Genomic DNA, 14,962 nt, shown 5'->3' with positions numbered 1-14,962 from the left:
GACTGCCCATTTGAGTCTGGCTGCCAATTAAACAAAACAAAACAAAACAAAAAAAACCACCTGCCTGTTACTTGATCCATTTAAGTGGGGATTCTGGAGCTTGAATTTGGGACTGCGTGCATGCAGAGTTCCTGCACTCAGCTCTGGCCCCTCTTGAAACTCTGCCCGGAGTAGTTTCGGCTAACACTCTCCCCTTTCCCTTCTGTGTGTTTCCTTTATGTGCATCTGGAATTCAGCGAGAGTAAATTTATATTCTATTATTAGAAAAAGAAATCACCAAGGAGATGTGTGAGTCTGTTCAGCCAGTCAGTCCAGAGAGGTATCAAATCACTCTCTAATTAATATTTTAGAAAACCTTTTCCTCTTCTGGGTGCATCACTGTTACTGGGATGGAAGGGTGATCAGGGAGGTACAGAATCTCAAAATACTTGCTTTGATTCTGTTTTGAGTGAGATATATAGAGAGAGAAAGAGAAAGAGAGAGTGACCCACCTTTGCTGTAGGATCCTGAGTGGTGTGTCACAATGACTGGGCTGGGAGTTCCCAGCGTGGGGGTGTCTGTTGCTGACTCCAAGCCTGGTGGGGCTCACCAGAACCCAGGCTGAGCCAGAGTAGTGTGTGCCTAGGCACATGGGATTTCCCCCAAAACTGATAGCATAGAGTGGCCGTCCTGTGGCCGTCCTGGTACAGTGGTACCTCGCAAGACGAATGCCTCGCAAGACAAAAAACTCGCTAGACGAAAGGTTTTTCCATTTTTGATTTGCCTCGCAAGACAAAATTTCCCTATGGGCTTGCTTTGCAAGACGAAAACGTCTCGCGGCTTTGTTTCCTTTGTCTAAAAACAAAGACATGTTTTGTTTATAAAGTTAATTTATTTTCCCTTCAATTTTTGAACTGCTCTTTACAGTATGTGTGACTTTAAAGAGCAGTTAATAAACTGTTGTTGTACCAAATTTGGCTTTGTTTCGACTTTTTTTGACCATAGGAACACATTAATTGATTTTCAATGCATTCCTATGGGATTTCGTGATTCGCAAGACGAAAAATTCGCTAGACGACAAAAATTGCGGAACGAATTAATTTCGTCTTGCGGGGCACCACTGTATTAATGAACTCCCATCAGCCCTAGGCAGCATTGCCAGTAGTCAGAGATGAAGGCAACTGAGCCACATCCAGAGCAAACAGCATAATTGTATGCCAGTTTCATTGCCATAATCTGAGCTCTTGCCCAGTGTTTTACAAGTATCCAGAGGGTGCCTTGGCACATAGGAAGCTGCCTTATGAGGCCACCTGGCTGGCAGCAGCTCTCCACGGTTTTGGGGAGAGGGGATGTCCTGGCTCTTCTCACCAGACTCAAAACTTGAACTAGCATCACGAATGGAAGTTCTAAAGGTTTTATTTATGGAATCTGTGTAGCATCCCAACATGGGTCAGCAGATTACAAATTGCTTAGGCATGGCAGAGATCTCCAATTTGGAGACACTTCCACTGGATCTGGACTACCATGATCCAGGCTACTGGGGCTCTTCCCTTCTCAGCTTCTCATCCCCCAGCCTGATAGGACCTCCCCAGCATCCTCCTCCTTTGACTCTTCAGTTTCCTCCCATTCCTCCCTCTCCAGGATGTCTCCATGGGAAGCCTTTCTTGTCGCCCTGCTCCCTGAGCTATGGCTGGTGATGCTTGGGACTGAACCTGGGCCTGAACCTTCTGCATGCCATGTTTGGGGTCTGCGGCCTCCAATTGGTAGAACTGGCATGGTTACATCTGCAACATAATACCCTTTCTTCATGTATAAGCACTCGATTTTATAGTGCAGCATCGCTTACACTTTGGAACTCCCTGCCAATTGACACGAGGCAGGCACCTTTGCTATATAATTTTGGTGACTGCTAAAATATTCTTGTTTAGACAAGCCTACCCAGATCTTTAGAAAGTTGGTGCAGGTTTTAGCTTTCTGAACGTTTTAAATTATTGTCAATTTTCTCACTGATATTTTTATAAATTGTTTTATCTTTTTTTGGAAACTGCTTTGAGGTTTGTTTGCTTTTACAATCAAGCAATGTATAATTTTTTATGAAATAAATTTCCACTGTTCACAAGTTTCTCCACCTTCCCAACTTTTAAAAGCCCCCCTCCCCTCCGCAGACAGCCTTCCCTCCAGGCTCTACTTGGTTGGAAGCCAGGATTGCGGTAGACAGAGGAAGCCCTCCAGATAAATGGGTTCAGGGTTTCTGACAACTGTACTTTCTGCCAGGCAAGCGGTCTGAGCAGGCTATTGGCTGTGGGGTGCCCCCTTTTGCTCAGATTTTTGCTTGTGGCTCCCGCTGGAGCCGAGGAGGCCGAAGGAATGGACATCTCATCCTCTTCAGCTGTTTTGGATGCTGTTGGGTCTCGCTGAGCACAGTCTGATGGGAGATCCTTGGGATTCCAGAAGCCAAGAGGCGGCTGAGCGCCTGGGGGGCACCCCAAGAAGCAGAGAGCTCAGCTCCCCTCTCCTCCCTCCTCTTGCTTTTGGGATGCTGAGGCAATTTCCTGTGCATGGCAAGCAGTCCTGGGTTTCCAAAGCCAGTTGGAGCAGCCCCTTTCTCTTTCTCCCTTTCCCAGTCCCGGAATTCCAGACATGCTTCTTCAGAAGGAGGGAGAGAGAAGCCTTGTCAGCATCAATGAGTTTAGCACTGGAGCAGGCAGGGAGTTAACCACTTCACAGCTGTGTAGGAGTGGACACCCCAGGCATGGAAGTATGGTGGTAGATGGAGAAGTGTACCCATATCCCAATGCTTTTATGGCTGAAAATGCATGTGCTATAGCAGCAAAAGCAAAGGGATTTTTCATGTGTGTGTGTGGTCACTTCTGGCTTTTTTCTGGAGATGCTTCTGCTGGAATCCTTGGCTTCTTAAAAGGTGCCTACAAAGTTTCACTCCTTGTTCTGAGGCTGCTCCAAGGCATTCTTCCAATCTAAGGGGCAAACCCCAGAATCCCTAGCCGTGTTGCAGACGGCCAATCATGACTCCCAATGTTTTGGTTATGGGCTGGCATTCAGAGCCAGAGAAAGAGTGACTTAATAGTACATGGCTTCTCTGAGCCTATGTAGATTACCTTCCGGCCTTTGAGATCAAATGGGGCATCCTTAAACACCGTTGAATCCAAGCATTTATCTTTAGTGTTGGGAGTGAATGTTTCTCAGGTTCAATAGCCCTGCTTATCTGTCTTTCAACCCATGTTTTCAAGGTATTGACTTCAAATGTGTTCCAACAATATAGTATATGTCTGGCTGCACAGAAGTAAGCTGGCCCAAATCTGTTGAAGACTAGTTGTGTCTGCTCACTTCTGAAGCTAAGCCACTGTGCATGTCCCCAGAGACACTGTCTTTGTTATTACCACCCTTCACATTTTCTTGGACCGAGCCCTGACACTGAAATCTGGTTCAGGGTCTTCATTTTGGCATATGTTAAGCTGACCCAACTCATTAAATGGGTAACACAGTGGAAGAAGATTAGTTAGATTGTTCACAAGGTCTTATTTTCTTTCTTTGTTCCCCTTCCCATTGCACTTCTTGTCTTGGGGCTGCGTGTTTGTGTAGGGATGTGGAGAGGCCCCAGGCCCATTCTGGCCTCTTTGTGGGCCCCCTCCAATTGTCTCTCTGGGCCACCACCCCTCCCAAGCCATACCTCTCATCAGCCTTAATTTGAGTATTTTACCCCACACCCCACACTGAGTATTTTACCTTGCTGGGATGTATCTTTGAACTCTGCTAATGCCTCATGCTGGCCTGGATGCAGAGGAGTGTGCAGAAACAATCTTGCTGTGGAAAGGCAAAATTTACATTTACAGTGGTACCTCTGTCAAAATAAAAAAATTCCTTCCAGTAGCACCTTAAAGACCAACTAAGTTAGTTCTTGGTATGAGCTTTCGTGTGTATGCACACTTCTTCAGATACACACATGCACACGAAAGCACACATGCACATGTATTCTTCAGATACACACCAAGCTCATACCAAGAACTAACTTAGTTGGTCTTTAAGGTGCTACTGGAAGGAATTTTTTTATTTTGACTATGGCAGACCAACACGGCTACCTATCTGTAAGTGGTACCTCTGGTTACATACTTAATTTGTTTCGGATGTCCATTCTTAACCTGAAACTGTTCTTAACCTGAAGCACCACTTTAACTAATGAGGCCTCCCACTGCTGCCGCGCCGCCGGAGCACAATTTCTGTTCTCATCCTGAAGCAAAGTTCTTAACCTGAGGTACTATTTCTGGGTTAGCGGAGTCTGTAACCTGAAGTGTATGTAACCTGAAGCGTATGTAACCCGAGGTACCACTGTATTGCTTTGTTCACTTTTACCTCTGGCCTTACCCACCCCTGGTGTGTGGGCCCAGGAAGGCTGCCCAGAAGGGAATGTGGCCCCCAGGCTGAAAATGCTTTCCTCTCTCCAGTCGAGTGCACTGAGCTTGCCTTGCCACCTTTGGTGTGCTCACCACAGCCTGCCAGTTTTCTTGTGATCTGCTGGAGACTTCAGTTCCACACAGCTCTGCCTGATCTTTTCCTGGCCACTGTTCCTCCAGCCCCTGACCTACTTTTCCTCCTCACAATTGAGTGTTTGTGAGCAGGGGGAGGGAGACAAAGAGACAAAGAAATGCTAAAAAAGTTTCAAGTTACTTTTTATCATCTTGGAGGGGGGAATGCAGGCTTTGAGCGGTCAATAGTCTGGGACAAAAGTGAGCTGAGGGCACCGTCCGATGGCCGTGGTGGTCTAGGTCATCGATAGAAGCTTCAGCTGTGCCCAAACCACCTTCTCCCCGGGCCAATAATTGTAATTTTGCTTAAACAGCCATCTGCCTCCTTTACTTGCCAAGGAGCCTGTGCAACCCCCTCCAATCTCTTTCAATGAGGGTCCAGGAAAAGCAGGGGAACAGGAAAGAGGGAGGGAGGAACCCTTCCCGCTTCTGTACAATAAAATTGGACGCTGACCAACCTGTTCCTCTCATGGGAGGCCAGCTCTGCTCTTGCTGTGGCTTCCAAACAGTGCCAGGATGTGGCTTTGCAGTGGTGGGTGGGCTTCCAGACCCTCTTCAGAACTGCTGAGGAGAAGACAAGGATGCCATGCTGTTCTGGTGGAGAGTGCTAAGCGCAACTGCTTCCCACCCCCTTCAGCATGTCTTTGGCACTTCCTAATTAGCAAAGAAGCGTTTTTTTCCAAGTCCTAATGGTCGTTTGTCTCCAATAGGCAGATGACACCCAGCTCTGCTTTTCTGTTCATTCCATAAGCAGCAGAGGCAGTGCAGGTTCTGAATTGGTGCATAGAAGCAATAATGAGCTGGAAGTGAAGCAAAATATTGAAATTAAATCCAGACAAGACAGAGTTTCTGTTGCTAGGAATTTCCCAGGTCCAGGATTTGGTGATACAGGCTGTTTTGGACAGATTTGCAACCCCCTGCTCTCTTGAAGAAGCAAATGGGGATTCTTGGTTCTGCTAGAACTGTTATTGTCACTTGAGGCCCAGGAGACCTCAGTCACTAGGAGTGCCTGTGCCTGCCTTTGATTGATGTATCAACTATAGGCTTTTCTGGACAGGGACAGTGGTGTCAGTTATCCATGCTCCTGTAATCTCCAGGATAGACAGCTGTAACTAATTTTATGTGGGGCTGCCCTTGAAAGTGATCAACTTGTGCAGAATGTCATGGCCAGGGTTTGGTGGCAGCAGGGAGTCAGTCAACGTGTAACTCTCAAACAGCCAAATTCATTGCCAGTTATCTTCCAGACCCACTTCAAGGTGCAATTAAAACCCTGAATTGGCCTGGGCCCCAAATATTGGAGAGAGCACCTTCTCCCATATCAACCTGCCTATACGTTAAGATCAGTGGAAGAGGCTCTTCTGCTGGTTCCTGCATGACATGCATTCCACCAGTGGGAAGGTGAGATTCAGTGCATTCATGATGGAGGTGGGGACTTGAATCCATGTTTCCCAGACCAAAGTCAGGCTTGGTTGATTCTTGGAGGTGGAAGATCCTCCCTCTGTTGACTCATGTGGTGTTTGTCCTTATTGGCTGCTGGCTTCCCATGCAGTTTGGAATTTTTTTCACCTTTTTATGTTCTTGCACTACAGCATGCCCAAATGCTTAAAGCGATGCAATTTGTAAGCAAAATCTACTTAAGGGAAACGAGTAGGAGGTCCAGTAGCAGCTGCTGCAGGTATTGTTGCATTGGGTATTCAGCTGCGCCCTCTTGCAAAGATTTGTTTGGCCCAGGTGTGAAACAGTCCCTTGAGCATCCTTGCAATAGCGTGGAGTTCCAGTTGTATCACTCCCATGTTGCATGTGGGAAGTTGTAGTTTTTGCTTACACACCTAGGATCCTCCTGTTGAAGTGAGTTTTGGACCCACATCTTCCAACTGTAAGATAGTGAATCAGTTTGGAGTGGTGAAGGAAGCACATCATCACCCCCGGTTCTCAACAGCTACCCTGCCAGGCTTCCTTTGGTCTTACATGCCCATTGTTGTGGGGTACATTGTCTTAATCTCCTTGCCCCCAGCCTTCTCCGCAACCACCAGCCCCAGGTAACCCAAGTACTACCTTGACTCCACAGCTTGTTTAGATCATGGTAAATAAGCAGATAGCCTTACTGAATTTATTTGCTTTGTATTTGTGGAGGGACCAGTCGCTTGGCTCTAAGCTTTGGCCCAGCCTGCTTGTTTCTTTTCAGGGAAAGGCCACAGCTTAGTGGCCAGGCACCTACTTGAGACTGCAGAGAGCCACTGCTTGTTGGAGGAGACAATCCTGAGCCAAGAGAGAGCACGCTCTGTGTTAGACAGCTTCCTTTTGGGTTCACTTGGTTACATTTATAAGGGTGAGCAGGTTCTGTTTGGGCCGAGCTATTGCTATCTGGGCACGGAGACTTTTATTGTCTAGCTGTTTCGTTTCTTGTTGATTGGAACCTTTCAGGCTGGATCAGCTTAAAGATTGATTAAGTCCAGCCTTCTGGCATTCATGCAGATTCCTCACCCACCCAACAAGGACTCTGTCTGCCCTTTGGAGCAAGGCAGATCCTCTTCCCAGGAGGTTCCGCCAGGCTTAGAGCGAGTGCTGTGCTCTCCCTTCCGCTTGGCCTATCGTGAGCGATCAGGTCTGCTCTCGCTCAGGGAAAATGAATGTGTCCCTCCCTCCCTCCCTCTCTCTGTGGTTGCTGCAGATCAATAAATCAATCCCTGAGTAAGGGCAGTGTCCCCCATTGATGTGAAGGCAGATGATGGTGCCATTCCAGTGGAAGCATCAGGGTGAGTGGAGGGAAGGTGCTAATTCGCCAGTCTCTGCTTTGTGTCTGCTTTTCCAGCTTTGCCATTCTCTAAAGAGGCTTGGAATGGAAATTCCTAGGGCACTTGGCAAATCTGCAGGCACGGAGCTGTGCCATTTTGGGTTCCTGTCACCAATGTTGCTGGGTGGGGTGGGGGTGGTTGTGCGGGTGGGCTTTAAATCCCCCCCTTTTGCAACATGCCACAAATGCAGGGCTGGTACGTTGCAGGTGGATGTGTACAGAGACAACTTAGGCAAGTGAGCCCAGCCACAACCTGCTTTTTTTTTTTAATAAAATTTTTATTGGTTTTACAGAATTTTTTAAAGACAAACAAACACCTAAAAAGACATACAAACACGTATAGTTTCATAACATTTTTTCATAAACCTCTTTTCCAGGACTCCCCCATACCCCCCCCTTTCTGCATCCCAATGTCCATAGTTTTTTAGCAACTTCTAAAACCAGCCACAACCTGCTGGGAACAGGCTCTCCCCTCATCCCAGGCCACTGGGCACATGATCTCTATTACTGTGGTACCTTAGGTTAAGTACTTAATTCGTTCCGGAGGTCCGTTCTTAACCTGAAACTGTTCTTAACCTGAAGCATCACCTGAACCTGAAGCCTCCTGCTGCCGCCGCGCCGCCAGAGCATAATTTCTGTTCATCCTGAAGCAAAGTTCTTAACCTGAAGCACTATTTCTGGGTTAGCGGAGTCTGTAACCTGAAGCGTATGTAACCCGAGGTACCACTGTACTATTGAGGGGCAACTCCTTCCTTACACCAAGCAGGGTGATTTCCAGACTCCTCTGTACAATCTGTTAATTCAGCATTTAGCTCATTTTGCTTGCACAAAGCTTGCACAGAGATTAGATAATATTTGGGCTTAATTGGGCATTCTTTCCAATTTCTTTATGAGGCAGTTATATGGCAATGAGATTTCATCCTTCATTCACCCCGATTTGCTTGTGGGGTGCTTACACATCTTCTGGTTAGTAATTCATTCATCCCACACTTTTCTTCCCATCTTCCCATCACTTCCCAAACTGAAAGAAATTAAAAAAAGCAAAAGCGGATTTGTTTTGTTAGGATGGAGAGGAGCTTTAATTCATGGAAGGTTCGTGGTACAGTTGAATCTTTCTTGCAAAATAATGAGTCTGGAGGCACATTCAGTCATCTGTGCGTGCTCCAAAGTCCTTCCACCAAGCTTTTCCTAAAGGGAAAGAATTGAACTTAGCTGTATAACACCCAGTGCTCCACCCCCGGTTGTGATGTTGGGATGGGTGTGCACTAGGTGTTTGCAGCAACAGAAAATGGCTTCCCTTGACCCAGCACCTGCTTTTTTAGCAAAGAGATCTTTGGGCCCCAGAGGAGCAATTGTGCCTCTTGGATTCCTGGGCAAACAGCTGCTGCTCAGACAAGAAGCAGCAACTGGTGTCCAATGCTACTTTTGCAGCAAAGGAAACTGATACGGTGGCCATTGTGTGCTGGTCTCTGCTGTGCCCTCCTGCTCTTGGGGGCCTCCTTAGAAAGATGAGAGCCTGGAAAGTTGGCTTGTTGATCAGGGCCTGGTTGCCATTTGTGGCTCTTCTAAGAAATAACACTTTAAAAACACACATGTGTATTATTTTCCATGTAAGTGCTTACCTGAACCGATCCCCACATTCTTTGTTACCTTGGTATACACTGGATATAAGGGCCATTGCCTATTTTAAAAAGAGAATGTCTCTGGCCATGTGCTGAGTGACTTTCCAGCATGGCTGAGGAATCACAGCCTCTGCCCCTTTTGCATCCGGAGCGTTGCAGAGGGTAGAACGTATGTGTCTGAGTGTGAAGCTTCTAGGCTGGGTGAGCCCAACACCATTATTTGGGCTAGTAGTGCTTTGCATTTGTCCTGGTGCGATTTTTCTCTAGAAGCCTGAGTTCAAGTCTTTGGATTTCTGCTCTCCAGCCCCAAAAGAAATGCTAGACTCTCTCCCTGCTTGGACAGAGCACAGCGTCCTCAGTTTTAATCACTGGTCGAATTTGCTAAGTTGCATGTTTCAGCGCTCAGTCCTCTGTGTGTGCAGGCAAAACGTCTGGTTCTGTTGGTTGCTCCTGTTACCTTCCCAATTTGGCCCACTTTGGGCTGGGTTTTAATGGAGTAAAAGGGAGGAAATTCCATTGGGACGGAAGGAAGTGCGATAACATTGAGTGCCTTTGCAACAAGGCTGGTTCTGGTGTATAAAAATAGTGTTTCGGTAAGCAAGCACTTTGTGTTATTTGTAGTCTGAGTGAGGAGGCCTGGCAGCACCCACAGATGCTTTTCAGAGCAGCCCCAGCAACCCTCTTCCCCCTGGGACCTCTGCAGGCGGCTTCTGTGTGGGAGAGGAGGAGAGAAGACATTTGGCATTTCCACTCACAGTGAGGTGGGTCAAGCCTGCTCCCTGCAGGGTTCAGCTGCACTCCCTCAGATAGCATTCAGCGAGGCCCTGGTGCGGAGACTGTGGTGGCTGCCATTGCTAAGGAGACTGACGTGGGAGGCTCTGTGGAGCGAGCTGGTGATTGGAAGAGTGGGAGGCTGGCCACGCAAGTGCTCGAGCAGCAACAGAGAAGCAGGGGGGAGAAGGGAGGGCTGTGGGTGGGATGTGGGACTCTGTGGCCAGGCTTAGGCAGCAGCACTATGCCAAGCTCACACCTAAACCCCCCAGCTGAGTTCTGCAGCTTGCATTTTGCATCTTTCAATAAATGGGGGAGGAATATTTGTGTTTTCTCCACTGTGGTTAGATATTATGCAATCAAACTTCCTTTGAAAAACCCATTTGCTGCATTGAGAAGGCCAAAGTTACGCAATGAGGGAAAATGTTCCGTGGATTCCAGTCACATTCCACTTGGATCACCTTTTAGGCTATTTGTTCCCAACCAAAAAGCCTTCTGAAAAACAAGTACCGTAGTCTTTTTAATGACTTTGCCATTTGCGTGCAAGCAAGAATGGCCGGGGGGGGGGGGAGAGGTAAGCAAAGAGGGAAGAAGCCAGAGGTGGGTTTCCTCTGTAGCAGGTCTGCATCACCGCCATATAGGTTTGAGCTTATCTTCCTGTCTAGGATCCAGTTTTGTGCCAGCACATGGCAGAGTGTTGGGGGATAGTTGCATGCAAGAGGGACAGGCCCTTCTGTGTTTTGCTTGCTGCATCCCCACAAATCCATGCGTCTTCATGCAGATTGCAAAAAATTGTGGCTTCTCAACACCATGTGTTGTATGGGAAACCACAGCAGCTCCTGTGGAATTTGGGTTTTTATCCATGCATATCTGAAGAATGAATATGATGTGGGAATCCTTCAGAGGCGACATGGAAGGTGTCTGGGGAGGCATAGCTGTTGATATCCAAACAGACCTTTGACTACTGCTTGCTTCTGCATACCCCATTTTCCTCCAGCATGTCCCCCCACCCCATTGCCAAAGGCCTTTCTGACTTTCTGAGATGTATCAAATGACCATAAATTGTATTGATTCATCTCATCAGAGACACAAAGTAATAGTTAGCAAAATTAAAAGTGTGTGTGTGCAGCCTAGGAAAAATCTGGTTCAGATATGACCATAGCCACACATTCCAGTAGGTAGCCTTTAGGCAAGGTGCTTCTCTCTGCTTGACCTCAGAGCCCCCCCCCCCCATCTGCAGTGTGAAGACAATAGTACTGATCTACCTTACAGTGGCTCACAATGTAATGCAAAGCCATTGTTTGTTTGACTATGAGCTATCTCTCAGATGATCTAGCAAACCATGGCTCGTTTCTCCAAGGTTTGTTTTGTTTTCCATTTTGTACCTTTGTGGCTGGAGCGGAGCAGCCAAATTATAATTAAGGAACCACTAATAAATCTTAAACCATTATTAAGTAAGGGTTTGGGGTTTGCATAGAACACTGAGCCATAGTTTAAAAACCCCAAATTTCTAAGCCAATGAAGAATCATGGCTTCAAATTTTGGTTTGGTGGTAGATGCTGGGGAGACTTTGGATGATGAAACAAACCATGGTTTAATAAGCAATACTTTAATAAACAGTTGCTTAGCATTGTGTGCACACCAGGTCAGTGTTGGCATTCAAATTGCTATACACTAAAATGTTATAATAATACTAAGCATTGTGGTGTCTCTCCTCTTTTGCATAGAGAATATCCAGTTGCATTAGTTCCATGTGCCTTGCTGCTTGGTGCTTCTGAATAACTTATTTCAAATCCCACTTACTGCGTGGATGAGGCCTTTCTCTCTTGCATATTTTCTCCAGCTGTGCCATTTCTCTCTCCCTCTTTCTGTGTGGTTTGGTTTTGGGGCGGGGTGGCGGTGGAACCCTACACCTCTCCTTCGCTCACAGATGGGGCCTTTCTACAGTGTCACTGCTGGTTTGCATAAAGAAGAGGGAGGCGTGTGGCTACGTATGGGGTTGGCTGACACCCAATGAGGTTTTTAATGCACACTTCACCTCAAATAAGGAAACACAAAGAGGGCCGTAACACAGGGAGGCTGGCCGGGTGACATCACTGCTCAAAGAGTGACCAAAGTGCAGTTCTTGTCTGGTGGCTGGTTAACTTGGAGCAGGACGGGAGGCTGGCTCGGACCCCCAAAGTGACACTGTGGATCTGTGCATTAATTCTGCACCCCTTTGGGACATGGTCACAGCGCCTTCCAGCTGAAAGGAGGGCAATCCAGCGGGCAGATGAACACCGAGAAATATCGGAAGTTCCTGGATGGACTCAACAACCTGAAAGGTACAGACGCAAGCGCCTTTATTTCTCCCCCGTTGGAGTGTGTGTAGAAAGGAGCAAGGTAGCTGAGTCAACTCTTGTCACCAGGTTCAGGAGGGAGCAGAGCTCGTTCTCCGGTGAGCACAGGTGCCTGGGATAGGAAGGAATAAGCTCCCAAAGGCTGGCGACGGACAACAGTTTTGCAGCTAGTTGAAGGTGGTTTGCCAGGCACTTCACTTGACTGGAGAGGGGGGCAGCTGTGCACAAGTGTTCCTTTTGTTCCACGGCTGCCTCTGGTCAAACAGGCTTTGCAGGTTTTTAGGACTCAGTGAAAACTGCAAATCCTTTTGGCCAGTGGTGCAAATGGGATGTGTGTCTGTATCCTGAGCAGCAGCAGCACCAGCGATTTCCTCTTCAACCTGCCTTCAGCTCTCTGAAGAGCCATTGTCTCCAGCTGGAGACTGGCTTTGTGAGTAGTCAGGCTGGAAGGGAAGCGACTGTTCTTCTTCCCATTAATCTCTGTCCGCCTCAGGTCGGCTGTTCTGTTGGTGAGGCGGGGATCGACCCCTGTCCTGCTTTGTTCTTCAAGAGGTAGCTGGTCCAGCCTTTGTCCTGGCAGTCCTACCTTGTTTCCGGTACCCATTTCTCCCAAGGTGTCTCAGTGATGCATGAGTCAGAGTTTAAACATGAACCTCTTTCCTGCAATAGCTGAAGGCAATGGCTTTATAGGGACAGAAAAGGATCTAGAAAGCATTTGCTCTTTTACATAAGAAAAACAACTCTCTTTTTTCTTAAAAAAATGCTGCATTATTGCCATTCCTTGGAGTCCAGAGAGGGCTTTGTTAAATAACACCCTGAGAACTTTGCTTCTTCCTGCCCTCTAAATCTACCATCCTTGCTATGTTCTGATTTGCAGAGAAGTTTCCAAGCATTTTCGCTCTGTGTGGGGTTTTTTTTGGGGGGGGGAATATGGATGGACAGACACGTAAAGCTCTTGTATGAACCAGGATTGTAGACCGGAGGGAGCAGATGGTGCTGTGTGATCCTTTTGTACCAGGATCGTGATGGATGGAGACACTACTTGATGCTCCAGCCAAGCTCTCACTTCCCAGCTCCATTTTTTTCCACCTCTTTCCCCCCACCCCACCCCCAGAGGTTGGGAGAGGGGATAAATGTTTCGATGGACATTTGATCAAGCTCTCTGTGGCCTCTTGAAGCAGGTGCTGGATGGTGGGGAGGGGGGCACTTGCACAAATGTTCAGTCTGCGCATGCGGTATGTGGCTAGTGAGATACTTGGGCATGTGCTGAATTGCGGCTTGGCTCTATATGCCTTCCAGATATTTTTGCAGCAGGGCAGTCTGTGCCATGCTGGAGATGTTCAGAGCCTTCTCAAGATTGATTGCCATGCCAGTTTGAAAAGGCAGAATGATGCAGGAGAAATTGCTGTGCCCAAATGCTAAATGGTCATACTTGAAATGTTGCTCCGACAGGGGAGATGCTCATGGCAGGGGGTTTGACTGGCTTATTTGTAGCGGGAAAGGATTTTGGTGGATTCCTAAGGGTGATGCTTGTTTTCACCAGGTTATGTCCAGCCACTCTTTTGGGGAGGTTGCCTTCCCCTTGGACCCACAGCCACATATTTCCCATGCCCAGTTGTCTCCAAGCTCCTCTGAGCAGCAGAGAGAGAGGGACAGGAGCAGCTGCAGTGGGAAAGGGTAGAAGCTGATTCTAGGAAAGAGCCATAGCTTGGTGGCATCCCACCAATGTTGCATGCAGATGGTCCTGGGTTCAGTCCCCAGAATTTCCTCCTAAGTCTGGGAAATAGTCCTCTCTTGAGCCCCCAAGCAGCCACTGAGAATTGATGTTGTGTCCAACCATCACTTTGGAACTCCCTGCCCATTAAAACCAGGCAGCCAGTCTTTGTGGTTAAAACATTTTTGGTTAGGCGAGCCTATCCAGACATATCAATGTCAATGTGTTTCAATCTTTTCTTTACTGTTGTTAATAATGTTTTAAATTGTTTTAAACTGTTTTATTGGTAGTTTTAATATTTCACATAAACCGCCCAGAGATTTTGCTGCAATCAATTGGTGTCTGAACTTCCCCAAATGAATAAATAAATCCACCTTGAGCTTTACAGATCTTGGTGGACCTACAGTCAGATTCCTGGGTGTTGCAGCTTCCTGCATCCCTATGGGCAAGGACTTGGAGGGGAATGGGCAGGCAGCTGGGCTCCATGGCTCAAACCTCCTCTGTGTTGGCAAGCAAAGAAGTCTGCTCTCGACTCTTTCGCTGGCTTGAACTGCAGGAGAATATTGTGTCTTGTTGGGGCTTCTCATTAGTCAATGTGTTTTGGCCTAGTTTTCTCTCTCTTTCCTGTTTATTTTCCTGGCCTCCAGCAGGGCTCCAGAGCTTTCCTAGGGTAGTCCAGTGACCCATTTTGACTTGTTGTGGCCTCTGTTCCTTCCGCTCCCTGTTGGAATAAGGGTGTTTGGTAATGGCAACTCCAGCGGGGAAGTCTCCCCGAACAAGCCTGTGTTTCAAACACAATCTAAATTTGAAATGGTCGTCCTGCAGCCAGGCTTGTAGACAGCTGCTCACCTCATCGCCTCTGTTGATTTAAAAATTGCCTCTAGGAGACCAGGAAGGAGATGTGGAAGACAGTTCTTTTTTCCCCTTTTAGGTGACTGCTGTGCCACAAATGGTTGATATATAGTGTGGGGTGTTTTGTTTTTTTGTTTTTGTTTAAATGGGGCAGTCTTTGACTTGTTTGAGGCTGTGATAGAACCAAAATACGACAGTTTCCTCAAATAAAGCAAGTTATAGGAGCTGAGGAAATCAGGAATTGCCTTAAATGGGGACGCTGGGGCTAGAAACAGCTTGGAATCTGCCATTTATTATGATGACTAGTAATAGTAGTAGCACCAGCAGCAGGAGCCGACGCTTTCTCAGGC

The 14,962-nt window shown here is 47.3% G+C and overlaps 1 protein-coding gene and 1 long non-coding RNA gene across 2 annotated transcripts in view; one reads left to right on the top strand and one right to left on the bottom strand.

The window, feature by feature from the left end:
- The window catches only part of LOC308591544 (microtubule-actin cross-linking factor 1-like), a gene marked incomplete at its 3' end in the record, with an annotated part of 103,847 nt that overhangs the window by 42,941 nt on the left and 45,944 nt on the right, over nucleotides 1-14,962 (top strand). The window lies entirely within an intron of this gene.
- Nucleotides 72-2,152, bottom strand: LOC308592464. The gene is made up of 3 exons (XR_014010520.1): nucleotides 1,114-2,152; nucleotides 492-695; nucleotides 72-225 (listed from the first exon to the last, which is right to left on the bottom strand). It is a non-coding gene; the product is annotated as an uncharacterized lncRNA (long non-coding RNA).

Source organism: Podarcis bocagei (genome assembly GCF_964188305.1).
Source record: "Podarcis bocagei genome assembly, chromosome: 7".
In the NCBI taxonomy this organism is placed as follows: domain Eukaryota; kingdom Metazoa; phylum Chordata; class Lepidosauria; order Squamata; family Lacertidae; genus Podarcis; species Podarcis bocagei.
Note: the sequence above shows the minus strand (reverse complement) of the source record. Positions and strands in the feature narration are given on the sequence as shown.